Here is a 16,602-nt window from a genome sequence, read left to right on the forward strand (position 1 = left end):
CTATCTGGTTAGACCATGCCCCATGGCTGGCTCTCCCTTTGGGGCTGTCCTTCAGAGGGAAGGTGCCTGCTGCTTCCCAGGATGGCAAAGGCTGAGTAGTAATTTTCCCTGCCATGAGTATTGTTTAATATGAAAATTTAGTTTGTGGGAAAGAAAAAGCATATATAACCGGATAACATAAACATACAGAAAAGACTTGAATTATACCCTCAGTTCAGGTTTATCTAAATTTTTCAGATCTTGATATTGCAGCCTGATTATTCTTCTAAGAGTGTTTTTGGTGATTGCTTCTGGACCTGGTAACTTCCCAGCAAAATGGAGAATTTAACAACTGTAATTTTATTAAGGAGTCCTACTTCTATTTGATAGCTTCTGCTAGGAAAAGAGCTTTACAAGATTAGTGTCCCTCTGAGCAATTAAGTAGCAGGGTCCCCTAATCTCTGAAGTCATAGTCAAAACAAATAGAGTAGTAGATGTTGCTTCTCTGGGATCATAACACTTATTTATTGTTTTTAATAAGTCTGAGTTTGCTTGGATCTGTCAGGATATCTCTTTGTACTAGTGTCAATGGGAGTAATTCTAACAGTCATTGGAGCTGATAAGGTGAAATCAGAATTATGACCAATGTATTTTTTATTTTCTTGCATGAGGACTGAAAAAGAGAGCCTAGAAAAACTCTGGGGAAATTCAAACCCTGTGGTTTTCTAGCTCTTTCATAAAAACCTGTTGGTTTAAAGTTTCAATTTTAAAAAAGCTTCCCTCCCTTTTCCACATCTAGTAAATCAGTTTTTATACTGAACTTTCACTCTTCAAAGTATTACAGGACAGGAAACCACTCACGTTGATCTTCTTTTATGGTTTTGTTTCGGTTTTCATCACCTGTAACATAGGTCAGGGTGCAGCTGTAATCAGGAGAGTGGGACGGACCTAGCAAGGCTGTTTCCATCTTGCACGAGTTAGACTGGGCACGCCTAAGATGGACTACAATGTCTTACATCATTAGTTTATCATATGTTGCTGTATTTGGTCAGGAGGAGCGTATTCTAGCACGAGAGGGGCATCACTCCAATAATTTCTGGAAGTGTAAATAGGAAGAAGCATAGTCTGAATGATGGAGGGGGTCATGAATACGTATTTGGAAACTAATGATCTTCCCTCCATCTTTCCAAGCAGGCAGGGGGACTCCAGCTCTGGGTTTCTTTGCCCCAGGCAGTTGCACCGCTATCTGTATGTAGTTTATAAAGATGCTTGATTACCTCACCTGTTTGGGCAAGAAAAGTGCTTGCAGGTTTTTTTGGCTTGATTGTTTTGCCTCTCCGAGCCACTTGATGGCAGTCATTAGTGTAACAAAATTGCATTACACACATATGTGTTTGCATGTGTTTATAATATACATACATAGTAGAAATAATTTCTTAGGATCAACAACAGTCTATTCTCTGCTTCATTGTGCTTAGTGTGATAACTGGATTTTCACAATGATTTTCCGTGTATTTTCCTAGATTTCTGTAGCCTTTACAAAGCACTCACCAACTTCTCAAAGCTCTTCACCCAAAGCCAATTCCTCATCAGTCATCACACACTCTGGATGAAGCCAGGCTGTTCCTGAAGAGTGGAAGTAAAGTTTGAAAACATATTTTCACAGCCGTCATGATAAATTAAATTTATAATACAGCCTTTGAAACTTGTAAGTTTTACTTGTATGACACTTGGATAATACTTGAATGTAATGTACATCCTCCCATGCAAAATGTGTTCTCCTGGAAACTGTGTGTGCAGAAATAGACAACCATTATGCACCAGCACAGGCTTCTAAGAATAATCAATAAGGGACAGAAACATCAGGTTATCAGGGAGAGTGGATTTCTCAATGAATAACTATTCTAGCTCTGGCCTCTCAGTCCTGAATCTCAAGGGGAAGCTATTCTGCACCCCACTTCCTCAAAAAAACCCCACCCAAAATCCTTCAAAAAATGAATCTGTGAACTGGAATTCAAAACTGCACTGGATACTAAAAATCCTGGACTCAGGAGAGATGCTGGCTTAAGGTGTGTTTCAGTTTCCTACTCCCTCCCCTTGCCAACTCCTACCTTTCCCAAAGGTGATAAAACACCCAGCTCTGCTCTCCCCATAGGAGATAATCACCTCATCACCTTTTTCCCTATGAACACTTATTTTCACTTTACAGATACCAGCAACATTTTCTCTCGGATGATTTAACTAATTACCATATCAAGTTCAACTCAAAGCAATTGTTTTCAACCTGAATTTAACACTGACAGTTGCTGCTTCTCTTTCAGACCAAAAGAAGAGCTTGTGTGTCAGACAGCTTGACTATTTCTCCATCTGTAGCAGATATTACTTTTCCCTAATCCCTCACTAGCCCTTAGAAACACACAAGAGCTCTAGGACCGTTCCTCCAAGGCCCATGTTTCATGCCCTGAGGATTATGGCAAGCATTTTAAATGCAATTATTTGATACTGCGATTTCAAATGAATAAATTACCTTTCCCTATTCAAGTCCAGACCAAATCTTGATGAAGGGAACAAAGACCTTTGTTCCAAGGTGGCTCTGTGGACCCCATCGGGAGCGCTGGGCTCTGGGGCTGTGAGATTGAACAGTCCAATAGTGCCTGGGGGCAGGAGGCAGTAGATGTGACTCACTCCCATCTGAGGACTAGACTGGCCTCTTGTATTTGCACAGAGTGAACTCACTGCCCATGCTGCAAACGTTCTCTTTCCATGACAGACTTCCCATGTATTATTTGCAGTGGGAAGGAAATTTGTAGGTTTCTTGATAAAAGGTGTAATAGTAAACAGAGATCTGCAGAGGGTCAGGTGAAGGAACCTAAGAAGTCCCCATAATTGTCAAAAATGAAGCACACCGAATAGGTTACTCCTGGACCATCAAAGGAGGATTAGCTCATTGTCCATCCTGTTAACTCCACCAAATAAATTATCCCCAAAAACCTTTCAGGCTGAAAGGTACAGGACCCTGTGTTGCTTTGTATTGCCTGCAAGCGTGTAGGACCTATTATAGAGTGTGCAAAGAGAATTTGAGGACTGAGTAAAATTTATGGTGACACGTTTTAAGGGAATTATAGGCATGATTTACTAATGGGATGTGTAGGGGAAGGGCCAAAGGAGGAGAAACAGGTTCAAGTGAAACTGGAAGGAAGAAAACATGTTGGAACAAGTCCAGAGGAGGCCATGAAGATGATCAAAGGGCTGGAGAACCTCTCCTGAGAAGACAGGCTGAGAGTTGGGCTTGTTCAGCCTGGAGAAGAGAAGGCTCTGGGGAGACCTTATAGCACCTTCCAGTACCTAAAGGGGCTACAGAAAAGCTGGAGAAGGACTGTTTACAAGGGCGTGGAGTGACAGGACAAGGGGAATGAGTTTAAGCTGAAGGAGGGGAGATTTAGATTAGATATTAGGAAGAAATTCTTCCCTGTGAGGGTGGTGAGACACTGGCACAGGTTTCCCAGAGAAGCTGTGGATGCCCCATGCCTGGCAGTGTTCAAGGCCAGGTTGGATGGGGCTTTGGGCAACGTGGTCTAGTGGAGGGTGTCCCTGCCCATGGCAGGGGGGTTGGAACTAGATGGGCTTTGAGGTCCCTTCCAACCCAAACCATTCTGTGATTCTATGAAAAGAGGGTAGAAGGGGCCAGCCAAGTGCAGACAGATCACTGACCAGCACTCTTGCTCTGTGCTTGTCCTGTCTTTATCAAATGCTATTTCTGACTGTGTTTTGTATGGGCGTGCTCTCAGAGGATGCATGTGTGACACTAGCCAACTTCAAGCTGGACTAGCCAGCAGCAGAGTAAGAGGTCTGGATACAGACCCTGGTGCAGGATTACAAGTTTCAGGGGCTTGAGGGTCCAAGTGTCAGCAGTTGGCTGGGGATGGGGGACTGCAGCAGCCCATCTCTCTGGGGCTGGGGTGGCAGAAGCTCCCCTGTGTCCCATAGCCCACCAAGTCAGCAACGTCTCAGCAAATAAGACTCTTAATTTCTCGGTAGTAGTTCCCTCCCTGCTTTCTTAAGGAAGAAAAATTACAGAGGAGAGACACTTCTGGAAAAATGATGTCTTTCAGGCTGAATGGCTTTATTAACTGTGAGACAGCCTCTCTGAAACCATGCCGCTATGTCCCACCCATCCTGGAGAGGAATTTGCCTTCATATTTGAAGTTTACTGAAAGGTTTATGTGAGGATGTGTGCTGTGATTTCTGTCAAGTTTAATGGTGTTTAAAATATAACTGTTCCAACAGCAAGATGCTGCTTAGTGAATTTTATGCTGAGGGTTTCTATTAAATCCCTATAAACAGAAGTATCTGCAATAGCTGTAGCTGTCTTTCATGTCATCAGCTTAAATACCAGCAAGATTAAGACGCTGTAGAACTGAAGAAGTGAAAAAAAAATGCATGTCGGCTCATTTAGTTGTCTGGGCAGAGAGCTGGTCCAAGTTCCACAAAAGTACTTGGAAAATTGATATAAAGTTGGACGAGTTCATACATGCTAGTTGCACAGAAAACTTTTAACACTGGACTGTCATGAATAGCAGACACTTAACTTTGGAGAAGCCTTATCTGCATGGGAACTAAGCTTTTGCCAGTTCCCCAATGCCTGAAGGTTTTTCTTCTGGCCCTGTTCAGGAGTGAGTGACATGGTGTCTGAGCTGTGTTGGGAGTCACCGGTGGTGTTCCTCCACCAGCACAGCCTGCGACGTTTGTTGTTTTCATCCTTTCCTGTATATCTCAGGATACCAGGTATTATCCTAGGCTCATAAATAGCATTTGGAGAATGGGCTTGAACTCATTGACATGACCTAACCTGACAGTGGGCATTGTGGTGTTACAGAAAAATTTGATTTCCCAAAATGAGTATTTCAGGGTTTGGATGAAATGTTTCCATAATGACATTTTTTTCTGAAATTCAGGAATGTCTATGGGACCCCTAGATGAAAAGGATTTTTTGTTTGTTCTGGGGTTTTTTATTAATATTTCTAAAAAATGACTCATAACTCTCTAGCAAGGATGCACATTTACAAAATACCTTGTTTATAGTCTCTTTTGGCAGTCTTTGGGAAATTAACTATTTTAGAGGATTCTGACCTGTATTAACAAAGGGTACTAGATCTGAAGCAGCTCTACAAAAACAAGCAGTTTTGATGTTTTTTTTGAAGTTCTGATTGTGCATTCAGAGTTCTTCAGAAAGAGCTGCCCAAAGTCAACACCTAAGTACTGATTTGTAGATACATAGCTATGATTAATTGTAAATGGTAACCTAAAAGTCATGATTTTGACGTCCCCATTTAGACACAAACCCAAACATTTGAAAGATGCTGAACACAAACCAGCTCGTATAAAAATCAGCAATAAGCTGAAAATCCATCACTTTTCTCTCTACACTGCCATGCTATTCTTTCCCCCGCTCTGCTTATTTTTCAGACAGGAAAAGTAAATTGCTTTTATTAGGACAGCGTCACATATGTACCTCATGAAAGCCTACAAATATAAACTATAGTAGCACATAAAGGGAACAGGACATTTCAAGCAATTATGCAATAGAAACATAGTCCAGAATAGTCGACTGACCACGCTGTCTCACATACCTCACTCACATGCATACACGTAATGTACAGCGTGCTCCAGCACAGCTGGGATTTGTAAAATAATCTCAAAAATTTTATTCCAGATATTAGATAAGATGGAAGGAGAAGTGGGTATGTCAGGAGCCTGTAACACTATGTGTTAAACTAAAACCAAATGTAAAATATGATATGAATCGAGTTTCGTCCTGCGAAAGTCCATTGTGTAGCCCTGCCCTTGCTCGTCTAACGCCAGACAAGAAATATTTAAGTAATGTAACTTCGATAAGTAGGTTGTGATTGTTAAAAGCTGAAGTTTAACTGATATATTACTAGTTCAGTCAGTAAACCACGAAGAACCATTTGGACCTCCCAAAAGTACCGGGAAACTAGGGGAAGGGTAATTCTGGCAGGGGGGGAATGCGACCACCGACTCACGGACCACCCACCCCAATTATACCACCTACTCAGAGGATAAAGGTGGAGAAAAGAACTGAGCATGCGTTCTAGTTTGCATCGTAGGTGAAGAAATCTAAACCAATCCTTTAATAGAATAACAATGCATATGTATTAGAAAGATGAATATGTTAATGTTTCATATATAAATAAGCACTGATTTGGAGCTCTTGTGTGCTGTCTTGGGACAGACACCTATATCTGCTCAAATATGCAATAAAATACCTCTGCTCTGTGTGTATATTGGCATATCGCACACCGGGTAAACGAATCCCCAGTTTTGGAACAACATATGGAGTTTGCCAGTTTAGAACCTGAGCTGGAAATAGGGAGTGGGTCATATCGCCAGCTAGGAAGGAAGGAAAGAGGGAACGATGGAAGGAAGGAGTTTCTACCAGTTTTATCACAGTGAATTTTTCTGCTGCAAGTCTGATGCCTGGTTCAGCGTGAAGAAGAGACACCAAACAGTCAGCAGAAAGTTCTGAACATCACGAGTGCCCATAACCCTGCAGCTTTGTAATACAGTACTGCCATTTCTAGGGACAGGTTGTGGGCTTTGTGTTGAGTTTGCACTGTCCCAGGATGGAGGCTTGTGCAGCTTGCTCTGTCTGAGCTTTTCTTGACCTGCCTGCAGCTTCATATGATTTGATTTAGCTGTAACTGCAATGTTTCTATCTGGTGTTTATGGCTAAACATCATAACATGTTGTTTTACTTTTGTTTATCTTTATGTGGTGTCACCATGGTGTCACCATGGTGTCACCATGACTCTAACGTGTTAGGAAATAGAGATGGAGACACAGGGTGTGGCATTGGATGGGCTGGCACTGGAGATCCCACGCCTAACTCACCAGTGGTTAAAGAGATGCAGATCTGCAGATCATTTCAGGGCTAACAAAGAAATAATATTTAACATATGCAAAAGGTAGCATATATAGTAAAATCAGATGTAATGTGGAGCTGCAAAGCAATGAAGAAAGAAAAGGTTGTAAAAGCGTGCTAGGAAACATAAAATGACCGCAAGTGGACCCTAGAGTGAGGAAGAAGAAAACATCTACATGAACATTATATTTCTGCCAGCAAAGGACTCCAGACCCTGATGACTCACCATAACACTCACCACTTCCACCAACACCAGAGAGAAACCACGAGCCTTGGGACTCAAAGCAGCAGGAGAAAGTAACAGCAGGAAAAAGGGTAAAAAACAAAGAAGCGTACATATAACTATTTTATTAGTAGTATTTATTATTATTACTATTACTATTATTTAAAACACTTTTTCTGTGCAGAATATTATTTCTCTCTGTAATAGTTAGATCTGGACTAATAATGATTCTAAGGTTAGACCTTTATGACTTCAGTTATACTAACAACAAACTCTTGGCTTAATATATAAGGCGTGTTTCTTGTTTGCACATAAGCAAGATGTTGACCTAACATGGCCAGCCCCTCATGCTCCTCCCTACACCTATCAAATTTCTGATGTCAGTGGGAATGCTGGAAAAAAAGTATTTGTTGTTTTGGGGTGACTGACAAAGTACAGACTTGCATCTACATGGCTATATCTTGCTGAGAAAACCCAAGCATCGTGTTGTTGTTACTATTGAATGCAGCCATGGTTGAGTTTGTGTTTCATGTCTGCTTGTCTAGCTTCTCGTCATCTTGCACTTTGTCTTGCCATCTTTGGCTGTCCTCTTTACTAATTTTTCCTATTGACAATTAAATAACAAGTATTGAGGATCATTAGACTCAGACACACATCATCATCTGTTTTTAGCTGAACTGCAGACGAAAAAACTTGTAATTCAGGACTACTCAGTTCTCAAAATGCAAGTTTTTGTTCCTTGATCACATTCCAAGCCTTCACAGCTGTGTGCCTCCTTTACTTCCTTTTTAGTATAGTCAGAGCGGAACGGAACATGACTTGTAACCATGTTGTCTCTCCAACAAGGCAAAATTTTCCTCCACTAGTGGTACCTAAGCTGTGGTGTGCAGACAACAAATGAGCCAGGAAGTGGTTTCTAATTGATCTTCAAAATCATAAGACATACTATTGCTTGTATATGTTTTCCAGTTAAAAATTCTGATATTAAGAAAGTGTGATGTTGCAGGAAAAATTCTGAGCCTTTAACAGTGATCTACCAATTTGGGAGCTTTGGTAAAGCTGCCAGTACCTTGTTGCATCCCATGTGCTGTTACACAATGCCTTCTCTGTTGTATAATTCAGAAAACATTTCAGATGGGTGACAAGTATTATTTGAAATTATTCTGAAAAGCATTTCCCCATTTCATGTGAAAATGATGTATTTAATAATTTTCCACAAGAAGCACTAGGTGTTTCAAAGTTGTAAATTTTTTTCTTTGCAGATATTCAGGTTGTGTGTATGAGTGTTTATGTATGAATGAATTATTTTTTTCTTTTCCTCGTTATGTAATTTTTTGGGAGAGAAAAAGAAAGAAAATATCCTACTGTAAACACCATTGATTTGAGAGAAGGTGTAAAATAAAATGTACAACAAAAGCCAGAATCTTTCAAAATAGTTTCTAAAATGTTTATTTTCCTTTTTATTATCTTTAGTTTAAGGTAATTTGTGATTAAGTTTGTTCTATTTATCCAAAATGGTAAACATGGTGTCATACCTGTCGAAAAATACCCAGACCCCAGGGATCCAATCTGAAGGCTAATCCGATTAGGTCGGCAAAGCTTTATCTAAAAACTCTGTGCCTTTCAGAACATGCAGTGATTTCACCGTTACTCAGAGTCTGGATTAATTTCATCCATTTCTGATTCTTCTGGGAATTTAGCAATGCCCTTTGTAGCAAGGCTGTTTTCATCTCAGTGGTGTTGTTATATACATATTGGCCTTTGATAATACAGACTTGTTTCCTGGATGGTCTGCGTCCATTTGAAGTGAACATTCTGATTTAATTACAGACTGTGATGGTACATACCCTGCATGATTATGTCCAAAACCACAGAGCTCTGAGCTTCCCTCCCAAACTGAAACAGATTGTTTTTCAAGTTTACAGGTTCAGGGGGAGTTCTCAGTGGCACAGCCTATTTTGCAATTATCAGGAACTAGCTGATGCCCCACTCTGAGCAGGGATAAGGACAGGCAGTGTCTCTGCAGTACCCCCCCGAAGGTACAGAAGATGTCTGCTGGTGTCCGGGAACCACGTAAAATGTGGCATTTCTCTCTTGGGGGCGGGGGGAGGAAAAATCAATAAATAGAAATTAATGTGCCTTTGTGAAGATTCAAAACAGATGGGGAAAAGGTCAAGGATTCTTTGTTGCTAAGTGCGTTTCTATGACAACTGCAATGTGTATGTTATGAGTGAGCAATCATTTGTTCCAGCTGCTGGATCATTAAAGGGGAAGCATTTCCCGCAGCACTGGGAATGTTATTCATGGCTTATTTACTTTTTCTTTACCCCTCTTTAAACCGAGGTTCAACAGGTAAGACTCGGTGAGTACGTGAAAGCTTCGGTCAATGGCAGCATGCTGCATTACAGGTCTGGATGAGTCTGGACTCCATGGTGCGTACAGCAGAGGATGCTGGGGGAGCTTAGTAAGGAGATTAGAGAGATTAATTTAGATCCAATCATGCAATTAAATCTGTACACTCATGCTGAGATATTCTATGATTCTACACTTCTATGATTCTATGAGTCTATGATGCTGGGCTGTGTTGGATGTGTTTCTATAGAATCTATGACATGACTTGAGAGACACATGTGACCTGTCTCTCCATGCATCTGTGGCATGAGAATAATAGAGCATATAAAGACTTATAAAATGTTTGGATATCGCCTTAGAAAAAGTTAATTAACTAGAATGATGGTAGAAAACTGCTCCTTTCTTCACACATTGAAATAAGAGGACAAAACTGTCATCATGGCCTTGTTGTCTGTTGCTTCAACTGTATGGCAATCTGGTCCAAGAAGCAGAGATTTTATTGTTTGTAGGAGTCAAATTTGTAAAACCTTCCCATTCACCTCATTTTACTTTTTTTCCCCTAGTATTTTAATTTAAAAAAACCCCAAACCAACAACCAAAAAACCAAACCAACAACAAAACAACACTGGAAGAGGGTTGATACAGGGTCAATATGCATTTCCAGTGACATTGAAGAACATGTTGGGTAATATTTCTGTTCCATGAATTGTACATCTGGAAAAAAATGACTTCTTCAGTGTCTCTGAGCCTATCAGTCACTTCTGGTGGCACGTGCAGCCCTCTGTCTTCTCTGCCCTGGAGTGCAGTACTCCACCTGACAGACAGAAAATGCTGTTCTAACTTTCCATGCAACATCTTGTTGGCTTCTGGCTGCTTGTGCAATTTCCCATTCTTCAATAAGGATTTTTTTTTTTTTTCATATATCAGTGCAATAGAAAACATCAACTTCTACTTATTGGTTAAAAGAGGAAAAACAAACAGTTCCAAAGAAAATTCTTTGTCCAGTGGGACAGACTGCTTCTCTAGAATGATATCTTCTTTTTGATCTTGTCTAGGAGTTGAAATGTCTTCCACTGTTTAGAGCTTTATAAGGTTTTCTTTGGAAAACTCATTATGCAAACCCATTACTCCTGAGAAATAAAACTTGAGGGTGATGGATGTCGGGGAAAATCTTTATGCAAGAAGCATTAAGAATCTCTGAACTTGCATGTTGGCAGACATGACAGTCCAGTTGCCATCAAAAGACTCATCGTAGCAGGACAGACAGAAATTGTCCTATTGCCATGACTTGCTTTGGCCAAGCAGCAGAGCTAGGGTAGTGTAGTTGTGAAGTGAAAGTTGCAGTATGTCATGGTTTACCCCCAGCCAGCAGCTGAGCACCACGTGGCCGCTCACTCACCCCTTCCCCACCCTCTCCCACAATGGCATGGGGAGGAGAATCAGAAGAAAAAGTAAAACTCTTGGATTGGGGTAAGGACAGTTTACTACGACAGCAAATGGAGAAGAAAATAACAACAGTACTAATAAAAAGAATATACAAAGTGGGTGATACACAATGCAATTTGCTCACTGCCTGAAAACCGATGCCCAGCTGGTCCCTGAGCAGCGACTCCTCCTCCCCAGCCAGCGCTCCCCCTGAGCACGATGTTATATGGTATAGCATATCCCTTTGGCTAGTTTGGGTCAGCTGTCCTGGCTGTGGCCCTTCCCGGATTTTTGTCTGAACTCTATCCCAGACAAAAGCTAGGACACAATAAAACCAGGCCTTCAGTATCAAAAATTCAGGTCATAATATAGGCTTTGCTAACAACTCTTTTGTCTGTCTCCTGAGAAACAGTCTTTCTCTTCTGCACAGGGTTTGTTTTGTTGGTTTTTTTTTCCCCTCACACTTTCTTTGTTGCAGCTGGTGGAAGAAGAACAAAGCAAAGTGGCTGCTCTGTGTTTTGGATCCCGTCCATCTTGCTTGCTTCACCATATGGAGTGCTAATGGACTCCGCTATTCAGATCTTGTTTTGTTCTTTAAGAAATATGGAGAGGGAGTTATTTATTAAATTCAGTCAAGAGTGGCAGGAACAAGGCTAAGCATCCTGGAAACTGAGCATCCTTCAGTAATTTAACATCTATGTGGTCAACTGTCTTTCTGGAAGACTGGGCACAGCTTCCCTCTCCATCACAGCTCTTTATCCCTCCCTTTCTCCATGCCACCTCATATAATTTTTCTTGGTGAAAGAAGAGTTTATTCTCCACTTCTCAGCCACAGCCTGGTGAAATAGTTAATTAAGTTAGTGCTTTCAGCTTTGTGTCTGTGCTTGTAGATACAAAAATCTGGACTCACATCTGCTCCAAACTGAGCACAGGGCAGCTTAACAGCACAATGTTGGACTGAAATGTTGCAAGGTTTGTTCCTTTACTGGGTCACTTGCATTTGGAGAATGGGAAGTAGGAGATGTGGATGAGAAATTTGATGGGAGACATGTCTGTTGAGAGTGCAGCTGAGGGGAACTGGAATAAATTGTATGAAGGTACAGAGATGGGATGAAAACTGATGCACTGCTATCTTGGTGCATCTCAGATTAGTTATCTCAGATCAGCTGCCTGAGAGGAGTGTCAGGGAAAAAGATGGCTAGAGGAAACATCAGCTTGGCAAAAAAACCCAACCAGAATCAGGAGTGTCCTCCAGACGATGCTGATTTCCAGAGCCTTGAAGGTGAAATCAAATTCCTGAGTCTTGTCATCTGCTGTCAGAAAAAAAATGTCCTTTTCATGTGGGTATATCTAAAAAGATGACAGTTTATTACTTCTGCCAAAGTAATCTTATGTGGCACAGTCCTGTGAAAGAAGTCAATCATGCCCCATTTTGCAGTTACTGAATTTGATGGGTTGGCTTTGTTTAAAAATCTTGGAAGCACTTTTAATTTTCCTCAGTTCATTTTCCTCTAGTTCATTTCCTCTCATTTCATCACACAAAACCTTGATTAGAGTATGTATATACTCTATAATATAACATCGAAATACCTCACAAGTAGTGACCACCTTCAACACTTTGTGCTTTAAGGTGGACAAGAGCTAGGCAAAAAAAATCATATTGTTTCCAGTGTAGCCTAGATGTATTTCAGCTAGCTGGATATGAGTTGCTTGAGCCACACACAGTCTACCCGTACTCCTGTAGCACAGGGTGCTAAGCCTTAAGCTGTACACACATGGAGGACAGGACAATGGGGTAACCTTCTCTGAAACCTTATTCTTAATGGTAAAAAGTCAAGGCTTTAAAAATGTTCATTTTCATTTTCTTACTGAATGCCTATTACAACCAGTTCAGAAAATGCAGCTGTTGACCAAAAACTGCTGATACTCACACGCACTCTCTCGCCACATCCCACTTTGATGACAGAGCAGCTCCCGTTGTCAGCCTGACCTGACTGAACACGAATCGTAAAACTACTTCCTGACCTGCTGTTCTCACTGCCACAGACTTTTGCAGGCCTGGATTTACCAAGGGATAGCAAAGACTCTCCTGAGCCCCGCGTTGTTCTCATTGCTGCCTGGCTTCCTCCTCCCTCCCAAGCTGGTCAGGGATTTGGGCTCGCACCTTCCGGTGCATCAGTGATTCTCAGTATCTTTTGTGTGAATATATGTGTATACTGCACCACATTGCAGATGCAGCGTTGCTTGCAGATTAACGCACTTGTGAGTCCTTTAGGAGGAAGTTTCCTTAGTGAAACTTATCTTCATCTAAAAGGCTATTAGCTATGAAGAGAGCAGAAAAATGAAGCAATAGTTAGAGCAATAATCAACATGTCTGAAGATGGAGCTAAGTACTGTGTTCACAAATATGAATATTAATAATCATTTGCAAGGAAACATCAGTTATTTTGCAAGGCATATGCTGTAAAATGAAAATTTATTCAGTTAAAAGAAAAAGAAACATGACCAAAAAAACCAAAACAAACCCTCAAGAAATATTAATCAAAACATAGTATAATTCTTAATTATTAATTACATTATTTATTTTGCTTTTTTTACCCACTGCAAAACCTGAGGGGCTCAGGTAGATAGAAAGATCTGATAAGAGTCAAAACCAAAAGAACCCAAGCAAACCAACCCATAAAAGATGGACACTCATCTCTCCCCTGCAAGTTCCCTGGATGACTCCAGTAGTTTTCCAAAACAGTTACAAAAATTAATTAGGACAGAGGAATTACAACAGCAAGCTGTAGTAACAGCTCATTAATCCTCAAATGAGAGTGAACTGGATCACAGTTCTTAGGGCTTTCCAGAGTGGCACTGCCATGTCGTGGTGGTTGATCTCCTGGGGATGTCAGAAGGAACGGCGGCTCGTTGCCAGGCTAACGCCGGGGCATCGACCGCTCCATCAGACTAGGAAGCTGTATCTGCTACACTGAGGGACAGCCCCGCCGCTGGGAAAAGTGCCCAGCACCGGGTCCAGGGGTACTGGAGTGTCAAGCTCCCAAAGAGTTAGGCAGCTTTTTCAGAAGCCCCCAGAGCAACTTGCCTAAGAATTGCACTAACAATTTGGGAAACTGCAAGCTGCCAGCTTGACTGGAAGGTAACCTAAGGCAACATACTCTAAATGTGATAAACACCAGTCATGTTACTTGTCCTTAATCAGTTTTTGTTCATTTTTTTAAAAAGAGAAATCAGAGCTGAAAAGATTTATAATATTTATTTTGTTAATTGCTTAGAATTTTTATTGATATTCAGCTCCAGGGTGTGCCTTTTCTGATTTACTGCATACCATAGTTGTGAAATACTTTTCTTAAATTCAATAACTTCAAAATAGGTCTCTAATGACAGGGTGTTTTCATTGCAATCAGTAATAAAATTCTCCTTAATTTAGGGGAATTGATAAGCAAAGGGTCTGTGTGTTTCCAATACTTTCCTTGAAGAATTTTCTAATTCTAGTTCCAAGCTTGTCCTTTAAAAAGAATAATAAAATAACATTGCTGTAAGAAGCCCAAGTAAAAATTTCTCTGGTTTAGGACTTCTAGCAGAGAATTGAAGTAGGCATAAGCTCAAGACAGCAGGTAGGAAAGAATCCATCTTAAATTAAGGATGATATCTCACTCTTCAAAATTAAAACCAGAAGTTGTTTACTCTTTGAGGAGATAGTAATTTTTGTCATTAATCCAAACACTTCTCTTTTCAAGATATTATGAAGGTTAATTGTGCATTTCTGTGCTAGAATGTACAAGGAAGTGCAGATTATCATTGATACTTGTTAACAATTTAGCCTGAGTCTTTCAATTATTTAGAGAGAAATTACTTATAAAAGTACTGTAATCATAAACCTTACCTATGTGTTCTGATGTCAATATGATTTTCAGCTCTCTGGGAGAGATTTTATTCTGTGTATTATTTCCTTTGTCTCACAATTATCAGTTTATTTTACATGAATTCAAGTTCAATGCATCTGCAAGTCGTTAGGAAAAAACCCCAGAGCAGTGATGGATCATGCAGATATTTTTCTCACAAGAGTCAAACTTTACGAATCAAAAATAAAATAAGTTAATGCCATGGTGGGTCTCTGGTTTATTTTGCAGGCTGAACCTCTAAGGGATTTAAATATGAAAAGAAGCAGTTTGCACTGATAGTACTGCTGATTCCAGTAATGGGCTTTCAAGCGTGCATGTGAGTATTTGCAGAGAAAGAAGGAATACATTTGCTACAAATTCAATAATAAAAAAGAAGAGGGAAAATGCTTGATATACAAGGACTAAGTGTTGTTCATACTGAATGATTTGAGAGTTAATGTACTCTGGGGTAACAATGTGTCTGTGAAGATCTGAGAAAGTAAATAATGAATAATAAAACACTATGATTGAATTGGGATACAGCTGACCTGGAAGGAAAATGGTATAGGCAAGTATACCAAAGATATTCTTAAGAAAGGAATCTAAAAAAGCTCAACCATAATAACTTTTTATTCTACAAACTTACACAATAGCTCATGATTTTAACTGATAGGTGTTAAAGACAGTATTTCTTTTAGAGTAATGAAAGAATGGCAAAAACACACATTCATGTTATTACAATATTGAACACGCCAGCTACCGATGGAAAATTTTAATGTAAGGAATATAAAGATTTATGTTAACAAGTCTCAACAGTAAAACAGATTTTGTCAAGAAAATGATGATTTTGATAATTGTTATTTTTCTGCATTCTGTATATCAGAATATGAGAATATTGTGATAGATTTGAAATCACTAAGGTTACATTCCCCTGTTAAAAGTCAGCATGGAAACTGGTATTAACGGGAGTAATGATTTTCAATGTTTAAAAAGTCAATATAATACTATTCTTTCACTGACAAAGTAAAACACATTTCAGACACGCCAGTGATATTAAGCTCACCATCTGACTGTCAGGAGAGCTGGCTCTCCAGTAACTGCTGTTTAAATATCTTCAACGTGTTTAAAGAGATAGCTGATTAACCATCCAGCATCCTTTGACTTTCTCTGTAGAACAGGAGCTAATGATTTCTCAAGTGTCAGTGGCTGAAGTCTTACAGGTTTAATGGGATGCACGCTACATCATTTTTTTGTAGGCTTGATAAATTCAGGAGGAATGGCTATTGCCAGAGATTTGCTGCTACAATCACCAGGAGAATGTAGGTGGTTGCCCAGTAGGCAGGAGGTGGTCTACTACCACTAGTATGTCCAGGAGTTTTCACAAGAGGAAGGTGGAATTAAGCTAAGAGAGTGAGAGAAGATTTCACTGAAAAACCTCCTTGGAGTAAGAGCAGTAGTTGTAGACCTTCAAATGTGAAGGAAACTCTAGGAGAGTGTGAGACAAAAGGTTAAGGGCTTTTAGCCGGTTAAGTAGCAAGTAGGTCTATGGGGATTTTGTAGAAACTTCATACTCTTGACTTGATGGGCGCTTTGATCCCTTGACAAGTCCATATCATAACTCGTTGCATCTTTGTATGTATAAAGGCATGTGTCTCCCACATGCCACGCTCAGGTTTTGAGCATTAGCAACCTCGTCATCTTCTGAAGCATTCTCAGCCTGCAACTGCAGCTCAAAACAGCTCTAAAATAAATCAAGTATCCTAAGTGAGCCGAGATTTCACTACATGAAGGAC

This window comes from Balearica regulorum, chromosome Z, assembly GCF_011004875.1.
Source record: "Balearica regulorum gibbericeps isolate bBalReg1 chromosome Z, bBalReg1.pri, whole genome shotgun sequence".
Classification (NCBI taxonomy): Eukaryota; Metazoa; Chordata; class Aves; order Gruiformes; family Gruidae; genus Balearica; species Balearica regulorum.